Source organism: Felis catus, chromosome A2, assembly GCF_018350175.1.
Source record: "Felis catus isolate Fca126 chromosome A2, F.catus_Fca126_mat1.0, whole genome shotgun sequence".
In the NCBI taxonomy this organism is placed as follows: domain Eukaryota; kingdom Metazoa; phylum Chordata; class Mammalia; order Carnivora; family Felidae; genus Felis; species Felis catus.
In genome coordinates this window covers 84,446,609-84,473,826 of record NC_058369.1, presented here as the reverse complement: position 1 = coordinate 84,473,826, position 27,218 = coordinate 84,446,609, and the positions used below count along the sequence as shown (strand labels likewise).

The 27,218-nt window shown below is 34.9% G+C and overlaps 1 protein-coding gene and 1 long non-coding RNA gene across 4 annotated transcripts in view; one reads left to right on the top strand and one right to left on the bottom strand.

Annotated features, from left to right (window-relative positions):
• LOC111557341 (syncytin-1-like) overlaps positions 1-27,218 on the top strand; it is a 141,162-nt gene that overhangs the window by 56,348 nt on the left and 57,596 nt on the right. The gene's annotated exons all lie outside the window — the stretch shown is intronic.
• LOC109497444 lies at positions 10,208-25,648 on the bottom strand. Of its 3 annotated transcripts, XR_002740456.2 has the most exons (4): positions 25,543-25,648; positions 22,284-22,344; positions 12,555-12,595; positions 10,208-11,879 (listed from the first exon to the last, which is right to left on the bottom strand). It is a non-coding gene; the product is annotated as an uncharacterized LOC109497444 (long non-coding RNA). The 3 variants fall into 3 exon arrangements; XR_006594164.1 differs by having other exon boundaries at positions 10,208-12,595; XR_006594165.1 differs by lacking the exon at positions 22,284-22,344 and having other exon boundaries at positions 10,208-12,595.

The window sequence follows — 27,218 nt, the reverse complement described above, 5'->3', positions numbered from 1 at the left end:
TATATTATCTGTATTAGTCTTATTATCAATAGTAGCTATGGGCAACTTGGGTCATTTCAGGGGCCATATTAAAAACCTCAGAATCATCTTTAATTTCATTTCCCCTCCTTCATTCCTCCATCACCAATCAGTTGTCAATCCAGCACATGACACATATTTCATCCCTTTTTCATCTGTCATCTCCTCTATGTTCCATTACTACTGCCTTGGGAGGTGAAGACATCAATGCCTTTGGCTAGATTATTGGAGCATTACTTCACCTTGTTTCTCAGTCTTCATTCTGGACACCTTCTAGCACATGCTATAAATTGATGTCCAAGACAGTCTTTTAAGATAAAAGACTGAAGATGTTCTTTGCCTACTGAAAAAACATTTGCTGCTTCATATTTTCGTAAAATACTGTTCAAACTCCTCAGAAAGGCATAAGTCCTTTCACAGCCCACCTTAGCATATATTTCCACTATCTTATAGCTCCGTCCCACAAAGAGTTGGAAAAGACCACATTGTAACCACAGGGAATATGTCAGTATTTCAAGCAAACACAGAATATCAGGCTTTTTACCATGGGGCTCCATGGCAGGGTCTTTAGGAGAAATTGGTCTCCCTAGTACCTTCCCAAACTATGGAGTTATAACTTCCTCCTGCAGAAAGAATCTTATTTCTTGGAGTCTTTCTATTCAACATCTATATTAATAGGAACACTCAGAAATAAATTGAGGTCATCGGGAACTAGGAGATAAGCATTTAGATGACAAAATATTGATTTTCTCCCCAAAGCTAAAGTGCTTTCATAAAAGAGTAAATAAAATACTTTGTGGACAATTTACAAACGAAATATGTGAAATTGGCTTTTTCTAAACCATGTATTGATTCGACATTCATAAACACTTATGCTTGTCAATATAGTGTGATCACTGCTCAATCTTTACAAAACTCCAAAAGGGCATAACTACCCAATTAAATTTAAGTGAAACATTATTTATGTTAGATTAGCATTATGATATGAGCTTCTTTGTAAATTTTGAACACAAAATGTCACATCTAGATGTTTTCATAGTGTTCTTTTAAGTTAATTTCATCAAAATGGAAGTACTTTGTCACATGAGTTTATCTATTTTACTTGTGTTAGTCTGATGAGAATTATATTATGGGAACAGGATTGTTTATATAAAGGCACAATCTAAACATTGTAGTATTTATATAGAAACAATATAAAAGAGAGTTGACATTTACATCACACTTGCTATATGCCAGACCCTATGCTTTGGATAATCCACACATTTGATCAAACTTGTGAGTCATTATCTCTAGTTTGATGAACTCAATAATATATGTCTCTTAAAAATGCATATTTTACATTTTTCTAGAGAGTAAAAAATACAAAATTTAAGGTGATATTTTTGAAACTTGTTACAGCCACAGAGTGGGAAGAAGTCTTTGCAAACTGCATATCTGATACAGACCGGTATCCAAAATATGTGGGAAAATCTTAAAACTCAGTAAAGAAAACAACTAAGTTAAAATTGGGCAAATGATCTGAACAGACACTCTCACCCAAAGAAGATATACACATGGCAAAAAGTATATGGAAAGATGCTTAACATCACGAGCCCTCAGGGAACTGCAAATAAAAACAATGAGATGCTACTACAACCTATTAGAATTCCTCACATCTATAACACCCAAATACTGACAGGGATGCGGTGCAACAGGAACTCTCATTCCTTGCTGGTGGGGATGTAAAATGGTGCAGCCACTTTGGAAAGTGGCTTAGTAGTTTCCTATAAAAGTCTTGCCATATGATCCACATGTTCCTTGGTATTTACCCAAAGGAGTTGAAAACATGTCCACATAAAATCCTGCACATAAATGTTTATAGCCACTTTATTCATACCCAAACTTGGAAGCAACCGTGGTGTTCTTCCATAGGTGGATGGGTAAATAAACTATGGCATATACAGACAATGAAATATTATTCAGTGATAAAAAGACATAGAAAAATTTAAATACATATTTCTAAGTGAAAAGGGCCAATCTGAAAAGTCTACATACTATATGTTTCCAACTCTATGACATTCTGGAAAAAGCAAAACTGTGGAGAGAGTAAAAAGACCAGTGGTTGTGAGGGCTGGCATGGGAGAAAGGATGAATGGGTGGAGCACAGAGGATTTAGAATAGTGAAAATACTCTGTATGATACTGTGATATGGATACATAAATATACATTTGGCAAAACCCATAGAACACAACACAACACACAAGAGTGAACCGTAATGTAAATCATGGACTTTAGTTAATAATAATGTATCAACATTAAATCATCTACTCTACCAAATGTACCACCTAATGAATGATGTTAATAATAGAGAGAATCATGTATGTGGTGAGGACAAGAGGATAATGTGTGAATTCTGTAATTTCTGCTCAATTTTTCTGTAAACTGAAAAGTGCTCTAAAAGAGAAAGGCTACTCATTAATAACATTAGTCCCAAAGTTAGTCAAAATAGAACTATAATACCTTAACACTTTGTACAACTAACATTTTTTTTCTCCTGGTCTTAGTTAACTAAGAGAATTAGATAGAAAATTTCTCCTAAGATGCATGACCCTGTTTGATCACTGCTCACTGCAGGTTCTTAGCTGCTTGAGAGCAATCTATTACTGTACCATTCTAACTTGGGGATAATCCTGTGCTTGCTTTATTTAAATGCCCCAGAGGCCAACATGTCAGAAAAGTGACAGACAGCAAAGTACTAGAACTTTGTAGCTTTCAAAATTCAGTTCAAAAATGTATATTAAATACTCCTCTTGTGATTCCTTGCTGAAGATTCTTTGGAACTAATTCTAACAGTCCCTGCAAGGGGGAAGATGTATCAGGCAGGAAATGTTCTCATTAGGATTTTCATGAGACACCCCCCATTCCCTCCCCCCCCACACTTTATGAGTTTCTTTAAAAAGTCCTGTGGATAGGGGTGCCTGGGTGGCTCAGTCGGTTGGGCATTTGACTTCAACTCAGGTCATAATCTCATGGTTTGTGGGTTCAAACCTTCTTCAGATTCGGTGTCTCCCTCTCTCTGCCCCTTCCCCTCTCATACTCTGTCTCTTTCTGTCTCTTGAAAAATGAATAAACACTTTTTAAAAAAGTCCTGTGGATATATGGGCATTTGATGTTTGGTCTTTAGGCAGGTGCTCAGATATATGGTGACCCCCACATCCTCTCTGTCAAGTCCAGTAGAATAATTAATGTTAACAGAGCTAAGCTATGAAAGCAAAGGTTTTGGTGAAAATATGTTATAACATTGAGACTAGATTAATTTGTAAGTTATTTGCTTCTGAAAATGAATCTTTTGACATTCATGATAACATTATTAGAATTACAACTAAGGTAAGTGTTTAAGGAATTATTAGACCAAATCTACTTTAAAATTAATAATATAATGCACCACATTTACCTGAATGTCTTGATTCAAAATACACATTAAAAGAGCTTTAGACTAAGGTTTTATAATTTAATTGTATACTAATGTATTCCTAGGGTCATAGATGGTTAGATTTAACTAGGAAATACAATTTGGATTACGATATGCACTTAAATTTCAAATTGGATTTAACATGTTAAAAGCAGGTCTCAAATATATATAAAGGTGATAAATATTCCATAAGGATAATTATGAGTACATGATTGAATTTTTTCAGACTATTATCAAGGATAGGTTTTTAATACCAATATTTGAGACAATAAAATAATAAAGTAAAGTGAAATAAAATTCCTCAGCACCTGGTCTTTGTAGGCCTCTCTACTGGCTGCCTGAATGTCGTTCTGACATGGCTTTCATCAAAACAAGTGACAGAGAGCAAGGAAGAAGCCTGTGAAATGGCCTATCATCACCTCCAATGTATTCCAGTTGTTACAGAGACCAATCCAGATGCAGTGTGCGAGGGGACAACCCAGGAATGTGAATTCTAGAAGGAAGGCATTACTGTGGGTAATCTCAGAGGCTGGCTACCCATGCTAAATGGTTTTCATTTGAAATAAGTGTAAAGTCTTTGGCAATAAAATACAACTAACCTAGCAGTTATAAGTAATAGCTAAAAGTTTGTGACACTCATTGTATATACCTATTCTCTATTTCACCCTTTACAACAAAATATTAAAGCTGGAAAATACAGTTTTTAATTTTAATCTTCTTAGACTCATGTAAGTGTTGACAGTATATTTACTAAAGAAAATACTTTTTCATTAGGAACTTAGTTGCAAACATCAATTCTCTTCACATACCATAGAGTTCTCAGATGGAAGTATTTTTAAATAATTGTTAATCTCCACTGTGTAGAAACTTAGATGTGACAGGTTTCAATTAATACCTTTTGATGATTCTTCCTCTTAGGTTTTAAAATTCCTAACTTCACCTGAAAAATGCTCTCAATCACAGAAAGAAAAAAATTATAATTATAGATAGATCTATTTTCTGCTAGGATTATTCAGTAGGAATTTTTCCATACGTAGGGCAAACTGACTTTGCCCAAAGAAGAAGAGAAAATATTAACAATTATCACCTTTTAAAAAACATTATTGAGGGGCACCTGGATGTCTCAGTCAGTTGAATCCTACTTTGGCTCAGGTCATGATCTCCCAGTTAATGAGTTTGATCCCTGCATGGGACTCTGCTGACAGCTTGGAGCCTGGAGCCTGCTTCATATTCTGTGTCTCTCTCTATCTCTGCTCCTCCCCTGGTCACACTCTGTCTCTCAAATATAAAGCAATGTTAAAAAAGTATTTAAAAATACAGTGATGAGATATTAAAGAGTTGTTGAGGCAAGCACTAAGAATTGTGCTGTTTGGGGTAATATACTTCGCTCTTTGGGGTAATATACTTTTGGTATTTCAGAACCCAGTTACTCTCATCTAAACTCTTCCTTTAACTTGAAAACAAAACACAACAAAATGGGGTGCCTGGATGGCTCAGTTGGTTAAGCTTCTGACTCTTGGTTTTGGCTCAGTTCATGATCTTATAATTTGTGAGTTTGAGCCCCACATGTGGCTCTGTGCTTGGGATTCTCTCTCTTTCCCTCTCTCTCTGCCCCTCCTGTGCTCTCTCTTAAAATAAATAAATGAACTTGAAAAAAAGATAAACAGGACACTTGGCTGACTCAGTTGATAGAGCACACCACTCTGGATTTCAAGGTTGTGAGTTTGAGTCCCATGTTGGGTGTAGAGATTATTTAAAAATAAAATCTTTAAAAAAAGTAAAAATAAACTCTTCCTTTAAGTTGTTATTTAAATTTCAAAGCCTTAATTAACATTAGAATTTGTGACATTGTACATAAGCCATCTTTTTCATATTCGGTAATTTGTGGTTCAAATCACTGGCCTTCATGACCAAATAGCTTGACTAAACTCTTCACTGGATCAGCTTCAAAGGACAGTTAAAAATTGATCCTTTCAAACATTTGAAGGCTTCGGTTATTTTAGCATTATATCCCCCATCTTCACACTCATAATGGCTCAGTAAACATATCATGTTTATAATTAAAAAGAAAAGATGAGTGTTCTGTAACTTTTCTGAGCAAAGGATGCTTAAAAATTCAAACTAACTTGGTTTCTTTCCCAGAAAAATGTTGGGAATGAAGTTTACCCTTAGAACTATATTAATTTTTAAAAGTATAGGTAATATCCAAAATCTAGTATGTAGGTTTCTTTGTTCTTCCTTCTTTAACAAGAGAGCAGGTCCACTTAATACATTATCATCCACTATTACCTTTCACAGCACAGCTACGGATCATGAGGTGAGAAAGATATTAGTGCCATTAAGTATTGCACTTTGCTATTACAAGCCTAAAATATAATAAGGAGAATGGTATTATCCATAATAGTTTATAGGAGTCCCTGTCCAGAATTAAGTGAGAAAATCTTCAGATTTATATCATCTCCTTCCAACACATGTACTATTTTAGAAATGGAACTGGCTCTTTCAGATTCATTAGCATATGTAAAATCAAAACAATTTTCTGGATCAGGAGCTTCACTTGTTTTACTTTTTTGATTATTTGATTATACAGTGACATTCTCTGTGTTTATTCCCCAAATCTGCAAATGTGATTTCTGGCATAGGTGCGGTTCTGTTATCAGCTGAATGTTTGCATATCTCCCAAATTCACAGATTGGAGTCCTAACCCCTATGGTGATGATATTGGGAAATAGGGGGCCTTTGGAAGGTAATTATGGTGAGATGTGGTTACGATGGTGGGGTCCCCATGATGGAATTAGTGCCCTAATAAGAGGACAGACCATAGAACGTGTTCTTTGTCTACACACAAAGAAGTCATGTGAGCACACAGCAAAATGGTGGTCATACAAGCTAAGAAGAAACCGACTATGTTGGCTCCCTGATTTTGGACTTCTAGCCTCCAAAACTGTGAGAAAATAAGTTTCTGTTGTTTAAGCCACCCAGTATATGGTGTTTTGTTCAGGCAGCCTTAGCTGACTAAGACAGAGTCCAAGAAATCTGAATAAAGGAGAGAACAAAGGTATTCAAAAGAAAGGAGAGAATAACTGCATTCCGTTCTCAAAGTAAAACATTTTAATAGGAGCAATGTATTGTGTCCTCCCTCCTTGGAATGTATTCTGTGGTTGAAAAAGCACAAAACAGCTAAAGCAAGTGGAAAATTAGGGTTGTATGGTATAGATTCAGAATCTTCAATTTTGGGTTTGGGTCTAGGACCCTTTTCTGATCAGCATCTGAACCAGTTGTGAATTATCCATTGTTGTGGACTGAATTGTGTCCCCCCAAATTTATACATTGAAGTCCTACCCCCTAGTACCTCAGGATATGACTGTTTTTGGAAACAAGGCCTTTAGGTTAACAAAGACATGAGGGTGGGCCCCTAAACTAATAGAACTGATGTCCTAAGAAGAGGTAGAGACACATGGGATGTGTGTGTACAGAGAAAAGGCCAAGTGAGGAGACAGTGGGAAGGCGGCCAACTGCAAGCCAAGGAGAGAGGCCTCAGGAGAAACCAATCCTACCGACACCTGTATCCTGTACTTCCGGCCTCCAGAACTGTGAGGAAAGAAATCTCTGTTGTTTAAGCACCCCCAGTCTGTGGTATTTTGTTATGGCAGCCCTAGCAAACTAATACACCTATGCTTTCTAATCCTGCATCACTAAGCATTAGCACAGTGTCATGCAGGAAAGTGAGTCTGAAGACAGATGGCTTGGGTTTACATGCCAGCTCTACCTGCTTCTTGTCCCAATGGCCTTATATGTAGAAAGCGATTACTAGTGGCAGCTACCTCATCAAGTCCTGAGAAGATTCATGAAATGGAATTCCATAATGCATGAAGGGAAGAGATGCAGAGGAATAGGAAGATTTTGATGGGAGATTATGGAACAGGAAAACATTGACTATGAGCTCGTTTACTAGAATATTAGATTATTAAAATAAGCATTACTATTTCATATTGTGGTCTCAATAACCAGAACAGGGCCTGGTCCATTTTAGTATTAAAAATCTATTTAGAACAAATGATGAAAGAAAATAGGAAAGAATGAAAGGAGAAAGGAAGGAAAGGAAGAAAGAGAGACCATAAATAGTAGTTGTTGGATTTAAGTGTGGAGATAAGAAATTGCATAACATGCTCATGTAGGGTAGAGAATAGGGTGTATTAAAATGAGTAAAATATAAGAATGGAAATTAAATTGGGTCCTAAATGTGTGGCACTTTGAAAAACAATGGTAGACAACTAGAGATTTTTTAATTTTTAATTTTTTGTAGGATATTATAATAAACTATTTGGATTATTCTTTTTGTAATTTTATGGATACTGTATTAATGTCAAAAGAAACTTTTGACCATCTGTTCCAAAAGCAAAACATATTGAAACATTCCCAATATATGCATACTTATCAATCTAGTATATACACATCGTACTGTAATAATATTTCATATGTGTTAAAACATGCAAATGTAAAAATGAAAATAAGAAGATAAAAGTAATTAAAGAAGAAGTTCTGGCATTCGTCTTATAGGTTATCATGCTTATCCCTCAGGATGTGTGCATTTCACTTTGGAAATCTTCAGATGTACTATCTTTCTCACCTTTTCTCTAAACTGGTTTTCTAAATATACCCAGGACAAACTTCGTGCATTTAAGCTGCTAGAACTTTGTCCACGCCACTTTCCTTTTAAAATTTAATTTTGTCAGTTGAAGCCCATCTATGAAACAAAACCTGCCCATTGAACCCTGCAGTAAGTGACTTCTGTGTCTTCTGAACAACAGAAAACACTGCTATATTATCCAAATTATTTGGTATTTAGCATAAACTGTCTTAAATTGCATGGTATTAAATGAGTTGCATTGTTTTGTATATGAATATGCCATGTCTTTCCAATTAGATTGCAGTCTTTTTCAGGGCAGAGATATTTTTTGTTTGCTTCAAGTTTTTGTTTAAATTCTAGTTAGTTAACATAGAGTGTTGGTTTCAGGAGTAGAATTCAGTGGTTCATTACTTACACATAACACGCAGATTCATCACTTATATATAAACCCAGTGCACATTTTATGCTTTTTTAAAAATCCATGGAATAGATAACTCTATTTAATAAAGACTTACTGATTGATTGTGGTGAGCAATTAACAGCATTTGTAACTCTCCTGAGCTATTCCTTCATTGATGTTTCAGTTGGTGTTCTTTGATTGAAGCAGAAACTAATTCAAACGATGGAAAAGCCAAAGGAATGACAGGGAGAACAGCTCTGATTCAAGTACAGGCTTCCTCAGGAAGATCACTCTTATGATTCATTTTATCACTTTCTGCTCTTGTACCACCCACTGAAGATCTACATTTTTAGGACAGAGAGTGTGAGATGTCTTTTTTGGACCATTTGGGCATTCCCTTGGTTTTCGGTTTAATTGATATGCCATTCTCCCAAATAAAGATTAAAAAGGGGAACAATACCAAAAAAAAATGGGGATGGGTGCTGAAGAGATATAAACAGACGTGTCATGTGCCATATTTCAGAAACGGTGATGGTATAATTGTCTACCTAAAGATGATAAGTCTTAGTTACAGAAAAATGTCAGTAGTTCATGTAGATAGCTAGACATGCAGATGTACTCTGGAAAACAGTATCTGTAGCTGTGAGCTAAAGTACTGGACAATTAACCACATTAAATATTTTTATGGGTTGCTATGTTGATTTCTTAATAAGACAGAGTAGATTTGTTCTTATTTACAATGGGCAGAACTGCTAAATCATCTGGGAAATTTATGTAACATTTCTGAATGCATTTTTATAATTCTCCAAATTATAAAATGGGAATAATATCAATATACTTAAATTATTATGAAGATTAAATAAATTAATGCATATTTAGTGCTTAACATAATGCTGGCCTATAGTAATTTTTCAGCTTATGTTAGCAATGACCATTGTGATTATAGAGGTAATATATTCATATGATCAATGCATCCCATATTTCATGTTTATATTTAAATACCCTTATAGGGGCGCCTGGGTGTCTCAGTCGGTTGAGTGTCCGACTTTGGCTCAGGTCATGATCTCGCAGCTCGTGAGTTCGAGCCCCCCGTCGGGCTTTGTGCTCGCGGCTCAGAGCCTGGAGCCTGTTTCAGATTCTGTATCTCCCTCTCTCTCTGCCCCTCCCCTGCTCATGCTCTGACTCTCTCTGTCTCAAAATAAATAAACGTTAAAATAAAAAATATTTAAATACCCTTATAATTGGCTTATTTGCATTTCAACCAGAGACCCATCTAAACTCACCAGTGATCCCATTTAAACACTAGTTCTCTTGGACATTAAATTACTTTTCTTAGAACCAAAACTTAATAAAGAATTATAAATTTAAAAAGTATTTCTTATCTTTCTCAAATATGCTTTTTTTTCTAGTGCAGGGAACTATAGAATAATATGCATTTCAGACAGCTTATTTCAAAGATGTTAAACTAACCATTACTGCATAAGGGTTTGAAAAGGGAAGGAAAATAGATTTGGCCAGATCTACCTATAGCTTCATATTAGTCACCAGTGGAAAAATCACAAATTTTCTGAATGCAAAATAGGAAGATCTCATAAGTTGAAATATTTGTAATGTTTGCAATGTTTGTAAATATTTGAAGGAGCAAGAGAAATGGAAAGGGACATATTTATCTTTGAGACATGTACATAAAGTTAAGATTCTAGAGATCTGAGCTTACAGAGCTTTAATATTAATAATAGGAGGTGTAATACTTCAGCTTGATTAAAGGAAATGCTGAAATACATGTTTAAATTGCCAAAAATGTTTCATTTTCTTTTACGTTGTCCCTGAATGGCCAGAAATTTCATTTAATTCCTTTTTTATTCTCAAGTAATCAAATTTGAAAGTCTGTTCAGTTCTGATATAATTTTGGGGTCCCTATAGTTCTCCCATGAATTACAGAAATAGCAAATAAAATGGTAAAATAAGAAAGAAATATGACTATATACTTTTTCTCTATTTGGTATAAATAGTCTACTTAGTTTAAGATTTTCATGTGTGCCATTATATGACGAAGAGGCTTCCCTAGTCTCTTCAGATACAATGTGAATGAAAAAAATGGAGGGATATTGGAGAAATAGACATAAGACACAATATAAGATATAAGTTGGAGCTTACAAAATCTTAACAAAAGTTGTTTTTTTCCCCCCTCTCTTTTTGACTAAGACATTGTCTGATTCCCATGGCATGGTGGATGCCAGGGGTCTATCAAATCTCCTAAAATGTTTTGAGCCTAGATGTTATGTCTTTTTCTAACTTAAATAGAGATCCCAATTCAATAATTCTCAAGCTCAAGCGTACATCAAGATTTCATGCTGTGTCTATTTAAAATCTAGATTTCTGTGGTCCATCTTCAGAAGATTCTGATATAGTAAGTCTTCACAGGGACTTAGGAATTTGCACCTTGTTTGTGATATTGGTGCTCTAGAGGTCACACGTGAAGAAACACTGCCATAGAGATTATGGCTTCTCTCTGCTATTACTATCACTTATTATAATTATGATTATTGTTGTTATTATTTGCCTACTAAGATATGCACCTCCAATCAACTCTATAATTTTCTGAATTAGAGAACAGTAATAATGAAGATCGAAAGCATTTTATATATTACTGTCATTGATTTTTGTATTTATATATGAATGTGAGTATTTAATTTTGGCTGTGTGTCCCAAATTTCCGTTCCATTGGCCATTAGTGGGTATTGTACAAGAAAAGAATTCCATGGTCAAATTGCTGACATAGTATGTGATAATACTTTGTCTTCTCTTAAGGCATTTCAGACACATGCCTGCACACAGAATTATGTAGCTTTGTTTTAATCAGGCTTCCCAAGATTCTGACTCTGGAATCTTCTTAGTAAGGGTCAACTATTAATATCTTGCAGAATTTCCTCACAGAGAACTAAGCCCCATCTTGCTTTCTTGTTAAGCCTGATATCTTTTCAGCAATTCAGGCTACTGCTTTGGTCTAAAAGTCCTCTCACTGGCAAGCTTGCAGCTTACATGGAGAAAGATCAGTCAGATGGCAATGTCGACAGCAGCTGAGACAAGGTGTCTTCCAAAGTAAATCCGATTATAGGAACTAAAAGATTTTCATATGGCTAAAGATTGTCTGTGACAGGTGCAGGTACTGTAAGAAGCCTTCCTTAGCCCTTCTTTTTGAAAGAGTTGGAAATAAAATCAGGTAGCCTTTGTGAGTGAAAAAAAAATAATTCAACACTTAGTGGATGAAATTAAAAATATGTAAAGTCACATTTAGTAACAACTAGTGTAGACTGGACTATGGGCATATAAGCTTTATAACCATATTTGAAGAAATGTTCCTTTTTCATCACAGGGACCTGCAAAACAATGAACAGAAATAATTGTCAATGTACACAGCATTAGATAGAAGAATATGTTGTCAAACATCAAGAGTAATATTGTCTAGCAAGGTTCTGTCTTTTGGGGGAGAAAGGTGTTAAGTTGAGAGAAGCTTTAAGAATCATCCAAATTTGTAGTGTTGATTCCTTGGATAATAAGTAAATTTCTGGTTTAGTTTTTATGTTATTCTAAAGAAAGCCTATCTTGATCATGGCAATGTATGCATTTTTGTCAGAATAAATTCATAATTCTTATTGTAAATGAACAAATTAGTATTCTCTATTACATTCCAGTCTCTCAGTTTATAGTAAATTAACATCCCTGAGTTTGATCACATCTAAGGAACTACACAATTGATTTTCTGGGTAAAGAAGTTTCAGTAAAACCCAGAATCACCAGGAAATGAATTCACGCTTTAAATGTAACCCCAAGAGATTTTTGGTAAACCATTACAAAACACATCCCAGGCAAACCCCCATCTCTCTCTTTGCTTCTCTTCAAAATGCAACATATTCAATATAAAGATTTGTATCAGAACATCAGTCTTGTTTCTAATGAGGGTATTTTTGTTGTTTGGAGAAGAAAGTAAATTTAGTTTTTGCCATTTGCTGTCAGCTCCATGTTTAACAGGCTTTATTGAAGGGATTATTCACTTGAGAATTGGTGTCTTCGTTTATTGCTTTTTCTCAGAACTCTGGCAAAATAAAGGAATAAAAGGAAGTTACACTGAGTGAATATTTTATACTCCATTCTTAAATCTTGCAAATATAATTCCCACTGTTCCTCATCTAGAATCATTAGGTTAAACTTGGCTCATTCATGCAATTCCAACGGATATCTCTGTTGGGACTCAAACTGCTTAGTTCAGTCAGTGTTCACTTTAGATGTTTTCTCTGCAGGTCATTTCCACCCAGTGGAAAAATATGTAGTTATTATAGACAATTGTAATGTGAATTAAAGTATACATAATTTTTAATACTTCCAGCGGTGAGTTCTTTCCTAGGAACTTCCTGAGATAAAAAGGTCTTTTCTGCTTTACTTCTCCCTCTAATCCAACATCCGAGATTATATAAAATTTAGAAGATTTTTAGTACGTGTCACAAAAATATTAACCCATCAGATTTTACAGGAATTTGTGAAATCTCCTCACATATAACTACAGAATAATCTCAAAACTGACTTTATCTTATTGCATTTCAATTGAAAGATTATTTCATAGTTCTTTAAATACTTTTTATTTTGTTTCCTGGTCATTACTTTTTTATTTTATATATTTTTAAGCATTTATTTTTAAGTTATCTCTACACCCAACATGGGGCCCAAAGTGACAACCCCAAGATCAGTCACATGCTCCACTGACTGAGCCAGCCTGGTGTCCCTCGTTATTATGTTTTTAAAGAGAAATATCTGCTTACTGAGTTTCCTGATGTACACATCTGAAAATTGGGAAATGAGACTGTTCTTGTTATTTCTCTTAGCTGAGTTAATGGTAAATATCACTAGAGTATTAATCAGTACTATTAGCACTGAGATTTGTGTATAGAGCAATTTAAATTAACCATTATCCCACAGATTTGCTCTAATACTATAATCAGAAAAGCTTTATAGCTATTCCAATAGGCAGAAGTCTCTCAACCCCCTCCCACTTGCCACCTGTTCTCTGGAAGGACAACTTATATATTATTTCATGTCAAAATGCAAATTCATTGCTTTCTTTTACCAACTTATAAGCAACTAAATTTATGTGGAATGAAAATTAATGTTTGAGTCAACATCTATTTACATAAGTCTTCAAAAATATGTTAAGACAAAAATTTATAATCAGATAAACTGCTTGTCAGAAATATTTATTTTGCATAATAAAATAAAACACCTGGGAAACTTTTCCAATTGATAACTTTCAAGAAAAGAATCATGAGAGCAGCAATTGAAAAAGTGTCCTTAATTTTCAAGAATAATTTTTCTTAGTGTCTTATTTAACATGGCTTCATTATCACTGTATGAAATCACTACCCTTTTAAGAAATGAAGAGATATTTAAAAATCAATGGTTAGAACACACAAATAATTCATGATTCACTTTGAAATAACTCAGGGGACTATCTCTTCAGTTATTTTTCATATGTATTTTGATATGTAATTATTTAGTACTTACATTAGGCCAAGTCCTGGGTATGGAGGTATGCACTAGAGACATATTAATGGATAACGGTCAAATGGGTTTTAAAAACTACCGGAGAAGTCAGAGTATCACACAATGATTTACACCATTCCTAATTACAAGGTCCTTGAGAAGAAGAGTGTGCTCTTTTGTAAAAACTGACAAAGAAGGATATGATTAGAAAATGGTATATGAAGAATAAATGACCTGTAAGACTTAGAGCTCAGGGAGAAATCCAGGCATGTGGAATCTTTATTCCATGTTTATTAATCATTCTAGAGCAAATCCTAAAACCCTATTATAGGGTTTTAAGCATGGAGACAATGCAATCCTGCCAGATTTATACATTTCCCCCCACATATTGTTATGGGAAAATTTCAAATATCCAGAAAAGTTAAAATCATTGTACAGTAAACTCCCAAATATCCAGTACCTTGATTCTTTAACTGTAAATATTTCACTATATTTACCCTAACCCTCTCATCGATCCATTCATTTAGCCGTCTACTGATCCACCTTATCTTTTGAGGCATTTTAAAAGCTAAGGTATAATTTACAAATAGAAAATTGTACTCTTTTTAGTATACATTTCTATGAACTTTGACAAAGCATGGTGTCTCACTGCCACCACAATCAAAATACACAATTTAGTTTTATTTTTAATGCATTTCAAAGTTTTTTGAAACATAAATACATTTCACCCTATGCACATCAGCATGCACGTGCCTGCACACACACAGATAGACCCCAGGGAGCTAAGCAGTGCCAACAAGTGGAGAATGGAGCCATCACACCAAGCCCCACCCACCTGCCTCCTTCATGCACATTCCTCAGAAGACCAGTGTTTAGTCTACCCACTATAGTGTGCTGCCAAGTTTCAGTTCTAGGGGAAACTGGATGTAACTTCACTCAGCTTTCATTCTGTTTGCTCGTTCATTTGTTCATTTTCTTTGCTTCTGTTTTGCTTATGTTATTTTTTTTTGTTCTTTCTTTTTTTTTTCTTTCTCTTTCTTGGATATAGAAAGAGCAAATTTATTTTAGTTTTATTGATTTATTTTATTTTCTTCATTTTATTTCGCTCTATTCTATTATTTAAAAACTTTTTAAAATGTTTTTATTTTTGAGAGAGAGACAGAGAGAGAGAATGAGCAGGGAAGGGGCAGAGAGAGAGGGAGACACAGAATCTGAAGCAGTCTCCAGGCTCTGAGCTGTCAGCACTGAGCCCGACATGGGGCTCGAAGTCATGAACTACAAAATCATGACCTGAGCCAGTTGGACACTTAAGTGTCTGAGCCACCCAGATGCCCCCAATTTTTTAAACTTTTATTTTTCCTTTCCCTTTTTTCCCTTTTCTATCAAGCTTCTCTCAACAAGCAGACAGAATTACACCTAGGATCTAGCTTCCTTTATTTGATTTTTTGGGTTTGTTTTGTTTTTAATTTTTTTAATTTTATTTTATTAATTTTTTTCTTCCTCCAAAATGACAAGATGGAAGAATTCACCCCAAAAGAAAGAACAGGAAGAAATAATGACCAGGGATTAATCAACACAGATAAAAGTAAGATGTCTGAACTAGAATTTAAAACCATAGTAAGAAGAATAGTAGCTGGGGTTGAAAAAAAGCATAGAAGACACCAGAGAATCCCTTTCTGCAGAGATAAAAGAAGTAAAATCTAGTCAGGCTGAAATTAAAAATACTACAGCCAAGATGCAATCTCGAATGGATGCCATGACAGCAAGGATGGACAAAACAGAGCAGTGAATCAGTGATATAGAAGATAAAATTATGGAAAATAATGAAGCAGAAAAAAGAGAAATATAAAGGTAAAAGATCATGATACAAGACTTAGAGAACTCAGTGACTTATTAAAGAGGAATAACATTCATATCGCAGGAATCCCAGAAGATGAAGAGAGAGGAAAAGCGGCAGAAGGTTTGTGTGAGAAAATTGTAGCTGAAACCTTTCCTAATCTGGGGAAGGACACAGACATCAAAATACAAGAAGCACAGAGAACTCCCATTAGATTCAACAAAACCCGACTATCACCAAGGCATATCATAGTTAAATTCACAAAATACACAAGGAAGAAAAGAATCATGAAAGCGGCAATTGAAAAAGTGTCCTTAACCTATAAGGGAAGACAGATCAGGTTTGCAGAAGATGTGTTCACAGAACCTTGGCAGGCCAGAAAGGAGTGGCAGGATATATTTAATGTTCTGAATCAGAAAAATATGCAGCCAAGAATTCTTAATCCAGCAATTAGAATAGAAGGTGAGATAAATAGTTTCTTAGACAAACAAAAACTAAAGGAGTTCATGACCACTAAACCAGCAGTGTAAGAAATTTTAAGGGGGACTCTTTTTTTAATGTTTATTTATTTATTTATTTATTTATTTATTTATTTATTTTTAAAATTTTTAACATATATTTTTGAGACAGAGAGAGACAGAGCATGAACGGGGGAGGGTCAGAGAGAGAGGGAGACACAGAATCTGAAACAGGCTCCAGGCTCTGAGCTGTCAGCACAGAGCCCGACACAGGGCTCGAACTCACAGACTGTGAGATCATGACCTGAGTCGAAATCAGACACTTAACCGAGTCACCCAGGCGCCCCTAATGTTTATTTATTTTTGAGAGAGAGAGAGAGAGAGAAAGAGAGCAAGCAATGTGGGGCATAGAGAGATAGAGACAGAGGATCTGAAGCAGGTTCTGCCGTCAGAACAGAGCCTGATGCAGGGCTCAAACTCATGACCAGTGAGATCATGACTTGAGCCAAAGTCGAATGTTCAACTGACTGAGCCACCCAGGCATGCCTAAGGGGGACTCTCAGTGGACAAAACAAAACAAAACAAAACAGACCAAAAGCAACAAAGACTAGAAAAGACCAGAGAAAACCACCAGAAACAACAACTCTACAGGTAACACAATGGCACTAAATTCATGTCTTTCAATAATTATTCTAAATGTAAATGGACTAAAGGCTCCAGTCAAAAGACATAGGGATCAGGATGGGTAAACGGAAGACAAAAAACAAGACCCAATCTGTATGCTGCCTACAACAGACTTATTTTAGACCTAAAGACACCTGCAGATTGCTACTAGGTGTTTATCCAAAGGATACAAGTGTGTTGTTTTGAAAGGGCACAGACACCCCAATGTTTACAGCAACGGTATCAACAATAGCCAAAGTATGGAAAGAGCATAAATTTTCATCAACAGATGAATGCAGAGAGAAGATGTGGTGTATATATATATACAATGGAGGATTACTTGGTAATCAAAAAGAATGAAATCTTTTTGCAACAATGTAGATGGAACTAGAGTGTATTATGGTAAGTGAAATTATTCAAAAAAAGACAAATATCATACAACTTCACTCATATGTTGAATTTAAGATACAAAAGAGAGAAACATAAGGGAAGGGAAGCAAAAATAATATAAAAGCAGGAAGGGGGGGCAAAACATAAGAGACTGTTAAATACAGAGAATAAACTGAGTGTTGCTGGAGGGATTGTGGGTGGGGGGATGGGCTAAATGCGCAAGGGGTATTAAGGAGGACACTTGTTGGGATGAGCACTGGGTGTTATATGTAGGGGAAGAATCACTGGATTATACTCCTGAAACCATTATTTCACTATTTGCTAACTTGGATGTAAATTAAAAAAAGAAAAAGGAACTGGGAAGGCAAAACAAAAAACAAACAACAAAATAAAAACAACAAAAAACAATACAAAACAACAACAAAAAAAACCCCCAAAAATCAACCTGCAGATTGAAACTATGGTAATGGAGAACCATCTATCATGCTAATGGACATCAAAAGAAAGCCAGAGTAGTCATACTTATATCAGACAAACTAGATTTTAAACCAAAGACTGTAACAAGAGATGAAGAAGGGCATTATGTCATAATTAAGGGGCCTTCTATCTCCAATTGGATCTAACAATTGTAAATATTTATGCCCCAACATGGAGAAACCCAAATATATAAATCAATTAATCACAAACATCTTTATGAGTTTCTTTAAACTCAGTGATTAATAATACCATAACAGCAGGGAACTTTGACACACCACTTACAGAAATTGATAAATCAGCTAAGCAGATAATCAACAAGGAAACAATGACACACTGGACAAGATGGACTTAACAGATATATTCAGAACATTTCACCCTAAAGCAACAGGATATACATCTTCTAGAGTGACTATGGAACATTCTCCAAAATAGATCCCATACCGGGTCACAAATCAGCCATCATCAAGTACAAAGAAATCTGTAGCATGCATATCATTTAATTAGGGTTCAAGATTTATTTAAGATTATTTCTATTTCTTAAGGTAAGAAAAAAGAACTGTGAAAAGCACAAGTGATATCCTTTCTATGAGCATGGACAAATGCATAAACCTAAATTGCAACCCCTATGAAATGATCTGAGAAGTTCAAAAAATTGTAACTATATAGTTGATAGATATTAACTAGACTTATGAAGGTGATCATTTTTCAGTATATACAAATATCAAATCATTACACTGTACACATAAATCTAGTATAATGTCATATGTGAAATGTCAATAAAAAAAGATATAGTACATGTCTATCACCCAGAAAATTGCTGTATGCTCCTTTGCAGTCAATTCCTGTTCCTACTCTCCCCTTCTCATTGGCAGCTAGTATTCTGATTTTTATTTTTTACCATGGATTAGTCCTGTCTATTCTAGAATTTCAGATAAATAGAATCCAAGAATATGCTCCATGTAAGGCTTCCTTCAATTAGCATGACATTTTTGAGATTCAGACATACTAAGCTGATCAGTTTTTTTTAACTTTTGAGTAGTATTTTGTTGTATCAATATATGACACTCTTGTAGGCTACCTGAGCCGTTTCCAATTTGGCTATTATAAATAAAGTTACCATGGACAGTCTTATACAAGGATTTTAGTAAAATATACATTTTTCATTACTCTTAAGTAAATATCTAGGATTGGAATTTCTTGGTTATGGGGGTAATATATGCTTAGTTTTATTTATTTTTTTAATCTAGACCTTATTCCAAAGGAATTGTATCATAAACTTAATTGTTTTCTTTTTTAAGTGTATTTATTTTAAGAAAGAGATGGGTGGGGAGAGAGAGTGAGAGAGAATATCAAGTAGGTTCCATGCTGTCAGCATGTTGTCAGCTCAGATCTAGTTGTGGGTCTCTATCCCTCAAATGGTGAGATCATGACCTGAGTTGAGATCACGACTTGACCCCAAATCAAGTCAGATGCTCAACCAACTAAGCCATCCAGTCCCCTCATAAACTTAATAGTTTGTAGAGTGATGTTGCCTATAGGATAGAGAATGGCCTGGAGACAGGTAAGTATAAATAAGGGAAGAGAAATGCAATGTTTGGGCATAATAGCGGCTAGTGGAAATAGATAAGAATGAATATAATTAAGATGTACTTAGGAGATAGAATCAACAAAGCTTGGTAGTGGACAGGATTTAGGGCAAGGGAGATGGATTAGTCAAGTTTCAGGCATGAACTAAAGGGTTGATGGTGGTATGATTAAACCAAGATGGAGTTTTAATGAGGTACCATGTTTAGAGGACAAGTCCTGAGCTCCATTTTAAACCTGTGCACTTTGATGTGCCCATCTTCTCTCTTGGAATAGCGATTAGCTGATTTGTGTCAATTTATACATTGTCAGAACCAGAAAGAAAAAATGAAGTGCAGCCCATTTTGCTAAGTACCAAATGGATTTGTATTTTCCAAATCTGCCCTTCCCTTGAACTAAAATACTAAGTAGTAGATCCTCACAATTTACCCAAAAAAGGGAACACAGATTTTTATTATTTCTTAATATTTAAAGCTATCCTATTAAAAATATAACCTATTAAATTATATTTATTTCAATGCCTTGGAATGTATGACGTGTTTGAAAAAAATCAGAGCACTTTGACTGGACAAAAAGATGATTTATTACATAAGACCTAATTAGGATAAATGAGGGCCATGATATGGTACAATATTTTCACAGATGGTTGAAATCACTTTGGGAAAAGCTTGGATTCAACTTCATCTATATAAGCTGCTTAGAATAATTTACATGGAATTCAAAATAAATAAGTTTATTAGCAGTTTAACGCATTAAGCATAAAAAATGCAAACACTAATTATAACTCTTGTTGAAGTTATTACAGAACTAAAACTCTTTAACCAATAATGTCAAGTAAATTTAGTCTTTAAAGAGACTTTTAAAGGTCTTTGTAATTTGTGTTTTGCTAAAAAATAATGTGACTACCTAATGTTACAGAGGATTCCAATAGAAGTGATTTTAGGTACCATCTTAGCCAGAAGACACTCTTCCAATTTAGGTATCCTTGATATAAGGTGATGATATTTTTAATAATTATGCAAGACTATATATTATATATATATATGATAATAAAATGATAAGATATGCTACATATAAAAAAGGGATCTCTACAAACCATTGAATCACTAAATGTGTTTTTAACACTCACAGTTTTCTAAATGTTGAGAAAAACAATTCAAAATCTGCATTAGCAGTTCTTAATCTCATGTTACACCACCTAACATAGTTATGTAAAATAATAGGAGTTGTCATTAAAATGTAATTAAAGATTCACTATTCATGCCAAGCTGTCAACAAGCCTCATTTTGCTTAATTATCTACAGATTTTCAGGACCACCTGTTTTCAGGAGGGCTTTTCATTTTGAGGAGGTCAATAAAAGGAAAAGAAAACGAATATTGTGCCAACCTCTTTGTCCATGATCCATTTGTTCCTGACTGAAGAGTGACTCTAGCTATCGTTAATGGTTGGTATTTCACTCTGATGTAGTGATCCTAGGCTTTTAACAGACATTTGCAAAGTCTGGCTCTAAACTAGAAAGCAAAAGAACTATTTATTTTTTATTTTTATTTTTTACAATGGCACGATTTGGTTTTATTAGTAAATAAACTTATATTTTAACACAAAATGCATATTCTTTTGAAAAATGGAAACAAACAGATGCCAAGTCACTGGGTGATGACGCCTTAGTTTCCTAGGGGCCACTGGCAGTAATCACTATGTTAAAGTTGAAAATGTGAAGTTTAAAGTGCCTTTTTCTGTCTATCCTTCTCTCTTGGCTATCATATTTTAATTAAAAAAGAAACATTTAAACAAATATGACTTAAATCCTGCAAAACCTGATATTTGGTAATAGTAAATTTGGTGATTTTTTTTATTGGCCTGTGAAAGGCTCCTATCCTATACTTCTCTCTGAAAGCTACATGAAGTTTTTATTCATTAGTAACACATTGTTTCCTACTTGCTATTACTAGGTCAAGAAACATGTGAATTTTAATTAGAAAGATTATATTAGTTTCCTATGATGTACATCAAAATATGTAAAATGATGTTTAAAGAATATTAAATGGATTATTTACAAGAGTTGACAATGAGAGAAGATCCTTGACTTACATAAAAAAATAATCTGTAGTGGCTGCATAGTCAGCATTTTATTTGTTTTTGGTTTTGTTTTCCAAAACACTTGGCGATTCAGTGGCATTTAAAAAGTAAATGTTTACAAACTTGTTAAATCACATATTGTACATTTCTTGAACCAGCTCATTTGTTATGGGGATGCAGGGTAGGACAGTGGTTAAGAACCAGGCTGTAGTGCCAAACTGCTTGGGTTTGAATCCCAGCATTATCATTTTCTAAAAATGATCTTGGACAAGTTACTTAATCTCTTTCTGATTTGATATCCGCATCTATAGAATAAAGATAAGATCAGTCCCAAATGCTTAACAATGCTATGAGCAAATAAGGACACAAAAAGTGGCTGTTCCAGGTAAGAAATGAAGTCTCGGCAAGAGATGAAACTCCATGGCAACAGGTCCTGGCCGCAGGTCATAGCACTTGCATTCATATTGGGCATGGGTGGTGAGTAGGAAAGGATCACCTCTTTAGCCATCCTGTCTGGAAATATTTTTCTGGGGCCACATATTAATGAGACTGGCACATTCAGGCAGGGAAAATGGAGCTCAGCTTGAGACCAATGGAGTGCTGGGGATAAAGTCTGAAAAGGGAGTTGAAAGTGTATGGCCTCCTGGTTATGAGAATCCACCCCAGGAAAAAGCAAAAGACTTGGGCTGGTATGACAAGTGAGTGTATGTGTCAATGCACTCACAAAATGAAGGTTGTTTTAACATTATCTACTACATACCAAGCACCCCGCTGAGAACTGGTGAGACAAAGCAGAACATGCTAAAGGACCAGGAGTTACCCTGCAGGGGAAGGGATAGACATGTACACATAGTTAGAATACAATCTTGCAAACGCAAACATACAATCTGCCAAAAAAAACTTCGGAGGGTGCCATTAGAATTTATATCATGGGGGTGCCTGTGTGGCTCAGTCAGTTAGTGTCTGACTTCAGCTCAGGTCATGATTGCATGGTTCATGGATTCCAACTCCATTTCGGGCTCTGTGCTGACAGCTCAGAGCCTGGAGCCTGCTTTGGATTCTGTGTCTCCTTCTCTCTCTCTCTGCCCCTCCCCTGCTTGTGCATGTTCTCTCTCTCTCTCTCTCTCTCTCTCTCTCTTTCAAAAAAAAAAAAAAAAGAAACTTAAAAAGAATTTATATCACGGGTCATGCATTCAATTTACATATGTTTCCTTCCATATCACCTTATTAATGAGAAAAACAATGACTTGAAAGAAAAACAGTTAAAATATCTGACTACCAATACATATGGTGTTTAATTTTAGATGTCCAGACATTTCTACTCGGAGACCAAGGCAACCTTAACATTCCCCTCACCTTGACAAAACTTTACCCAGTTTCTTTCCTGACTCTAGGTTCCAACTTCCCTTTCCTTGAACATTTACTTTAGAAAACTTGTAATTGTGAATCCTTCCTCTGTCCCTTTGAGATATAAGTCTTCTTAGAAAGTTCTTGCCACTTATAGAAGCCAGGGACGTCTTTCTCAAAGACCTGGGAGCCATCCTTTTGAAATAAAATCAAGGAAGATAACACCCCAACTTCTATTCTATGTAGGACCCTACCAACGGAGGAGAAAGTTTACTTTTTCTTGGGGGTAAAGCTACTTAGGAAGTGCAGATGGCTTATGGTTCCCTCACCTCAAATCCCAAAAACTCTGCCCTTTTTGTCTCTGAGAACATGAGTGTCCTCATTTGGTCTGTGCTTTCTCCTCTATCACTGGCAACAGTATTAGAATAAAATCAACTTCTGTTTGCTCATCTTGTCCAAGTTGATTTTTAACAGTGACCAATACATTTTGTCAATGTTCCTTTCAGAATTTCTTAAAATTCACCATGTTTAATTTGCCTATCTTTTGGATGCTGCCCTATGTGATCCTACTTCCTCTTTTTTTGGATGAAGGATTTCTCTCTACTGAAAAACATCCATTTTTTCCACGCGTGCTCTGATTTCTATACCCTCACTTTTTAAAAAAAACTTGGCTCATTAGTCCTTCATCCTCTTTCCTGCAACACCGATACCACTAGATAAACTAGAACTTTACAAGCAGCTTATAAATGTGCTTTAGTATTTTCTGCTTTTCAAATAAAACCCTGTCTTGATTCCCACCACTGTTTTGTTTCACCATTCACAGAACAAACTTCTCAAGAGTTGTCTACACAGTGAATCCATTAATTGACCTCCTATTCACTCCTCAACCTTAACCCACTTATAACTGGCTTGTGCCATTTGTTCACTGAAACTGCTGTTGTCAAGATCATCAGTGATCTCCCTCATATAAAATGCAATGGACACTTGTCAACAGCTTTTGACACAGCTGGGAAAATTTTCCATCCAAAGATGGAACGTTCTTCTCTAATTTAAATTCTACCTTAGGGCGCCTGGGTGGCTCAGCCAGTTAAGCGTCCGACTTCAGCTCAGGTCGTGATCTCACAGTTCACGAGTTCGAGCCCTGCGTTGGGTTCTGTGCTGACAGTTCAGAGTCTGGAGCCTGCTTTGGATTCTGTGTGTGTATCTCCCTCTGCCCTTCCCCCACTCACACTCTGTCTCTCTCTCTCAAAAATAAAGAAAAATATTTAAAAAATTAAAAAAATTCTACCTTAATGATCACATTCATTATTGTGCCTTCAGATACTGTTTCATACCTGTAGTCCCACCCTCTCTTTTGGACTCACTATCCGTATAACCTCTTATTAACAAAACAGTTCAATTTAGATGTGTTACAAATATCTTAAATATAAGACATCCAGAATCAAACTTTTTATTTCTTATCTTTAATCCCTTCTTCAAATATTTTTCTCTCAAGTCCATTCTTTTCCAAGAATGACAATACCATTTCTATAGTTTCTCAAACTAGGAGCTTGGGCTCATTCTCAATTATTCCCACACAATCCTCATACTTAATTTAATTCACAATACCTGTTCATTAATGCCTTCAAAATATATTTCAAATCTGTCCATTTCTGTCCATATCTATTACTGAATTCTAGTGTAACCCATCATTTCTGACCCGTTTTTCATAGTTGCCAACCTTTAATCAGTTTATTTCCACATAGTGATCACACTGATATTTTTAAAATAAAACTGATCATTTTATTTCTCTGCTTTAAATTTCTCAATGGCTCTCCCTTATGTTTAGAATAGAATATACACTCCTATAGAGGCCTACAAAGCACACCTTGCTCCCCACCTCCATTAGAGTAAAAACTAATTTCCCAATCTTATTTCTTTCTCTCTCTCTTTTTTTTCCCATTTCCCTGTGATCGCCGTGTGTCAGCTGTACTCTTCTCTGTTCTTCTTTTAGTTCCTATACTCACCCCCAGGGCCTTTATACATGTTGTTACTTAGATCACTCCTCCTCACTCCCCTCTTTATTGTGCCATTAGAAGCTATACATCTCTCTAAATAGTTGTCTCTCTCAGTTATATCTCAACTAGTTCTCCCTATACTTACTATCATAGAAAATTGTTCACTTTCTTTATGTCATATGTCATGATTTGTGATTACTCTCTTTCTGTTTGTTTTGTTTGTTGCCTGTCTAGCTCACAAATCTGAATTGCCATGAGGTTTGGGACTGTGTCTGCCTTGTTAAATAGTTAAACACCAAACTTCCCATTACCTTGAAGATACTCAAAACATTTATTGGCGGAATGAATACTCCTGTCAGAAATCCCTTTCTGGCTCTGTTGTGTGGGTGATATTTGCATGTATGTGTGTGACCAACATGGACTCAGAGTAAGAGGATATAACCTTTGGTTCAGAATGTTCTTGCTAGTTCTTTGATTTTTAAAATTAGAAGTCACTGTAAAGCAAGGAATGCCTTTGTCTAAAGTACTTTCTGCTTTTAGTGCTCTTTAAAACCTGTGCCTAACCAAGTTCTATTAAGAGTACATTTTGTAAAATTATCCTGACTGAATGCAAGTGGGCAAGGATTGGGCTGAGTTTGGGTGTTGTTCTGCGGTAATAATATTTTTACTACGTACCTGAGATTACATGGGATGCACATTCACAGCCACAGCTAGTCAGTGCTGCTCTGTGGCACTACTGAGATTGTAAACAATAAAGAGACCAGAATCCGAGCTTCCCCTGAAAGGAACAGGAAACAAAACCTACTTAGCACAATTCTTGGAAATTGTTCCCCTGGAGAAAGCAGATGCTGAGGAACACAAATTAGTTATTAGAAGAAATTTATTGTACAACACATGTATGAGTGTGTTTATATACACACTTAAATGTCCAAACATAAACCCCTTAAATAGCTGAATTAGATCTGAAATCACTTCTATTAAGTACTCAACATTATATTCTATGATTGAGCTATCAGCTTCAGGAAAGTTTATTATTATTATTATTATTATTATTATTATTTCTAGGATGAGTTATTCTTTTATCTCTTATGTGGCTGAAACAGAGTGGTTTTCTACAATTGCTCACAGGAATAATAGGCTCTGAGCAACAATACTTAACACATGTATTAGGTTAAGAAAAATCAAGTATAATTATATTGACTTGAATGTTTATTCCCATTTTTTATTGTATGGCTCAGTGAACATATATGAAATGATGGTGTGAAAGTTGTATGCAGCTGGTTTTATGTTTGCTTCTCAAAATAAGTATTATCTTCAGATTAGTTTTCAATCCTCAGCTGGTCTGCAATAAATTCTATAAACTCAGAAAAAATAAATGTCCTATTTTGCTTAAAGGTTTTCTTACAGTCCAGGTCTGAGTTGGGTGTTCATTTCTCTGTGTCTCATAATGATTTAGATATGTATACTTTATTGTTATGTTTAGTCCTTCATTTGTTTTACAAGACCAAAGGCAGCAAAAATAACTTTTATTTGTAGGTTTTTACTGCATAAAACAGATGCTAAATGAAATTTTAAATTTTAATGGTGGTTGAATAATATTTCCACAAAGAAGTTTTTTGCTTTTAAAAGTTCATTATTTGTAATAATATATACATTTCTAATTACAGTATATTAATATACAAGGTTAAGAAACTAAAATTGGGAAAATTTCTAATCATGTAAAGGAATGATTTATACGAAAATGAACAAAGCTCAGAAAAATTTTGAAACATAAGCAATTAAATATAAAATAATAAATATACAGTAAAGACACACATTATACTTATATATTATGCTGGTAACCAGACTGGGAATCTTTTTAATAATAGAAATGCAAGGGAGAATATAGAGAAAGAGCTATTACTATAATCTGTTGATAGAAATATGGATTTTTTAAACCACTTTTAAAAGTAATTGAGAATTATGTAATAAAAATCCATCAGTGATAAGCACAAAGATTATTGTTCAAAGATATTCATAGTGTTCATTGTAGTAAATCCTACTTAGTGGGGGAAAAAACTTAAATAGCCAAAATAAGACTTCAGATGCTCTAAAGTAGAGTTTGCACTATTTTAGTATTATGTTTTTGAATAATTTTAATGACAGGAAGTACTCATCAGTTAAAGTTATGTTAATAGGAACCATATACAATTGTGTGTGTGTGTGTGTGTATGTATTGGTACAGCTTCTAAAAATTATATGAAAAAGAAAACCTTCCGGTTCAAAATTGCAGAATGATTTTTTTTTTCATTTATCACTGCTCCACTAGAGCAGTTGTTAAATGAACATAAAGGAAATAAAATAAAATAATT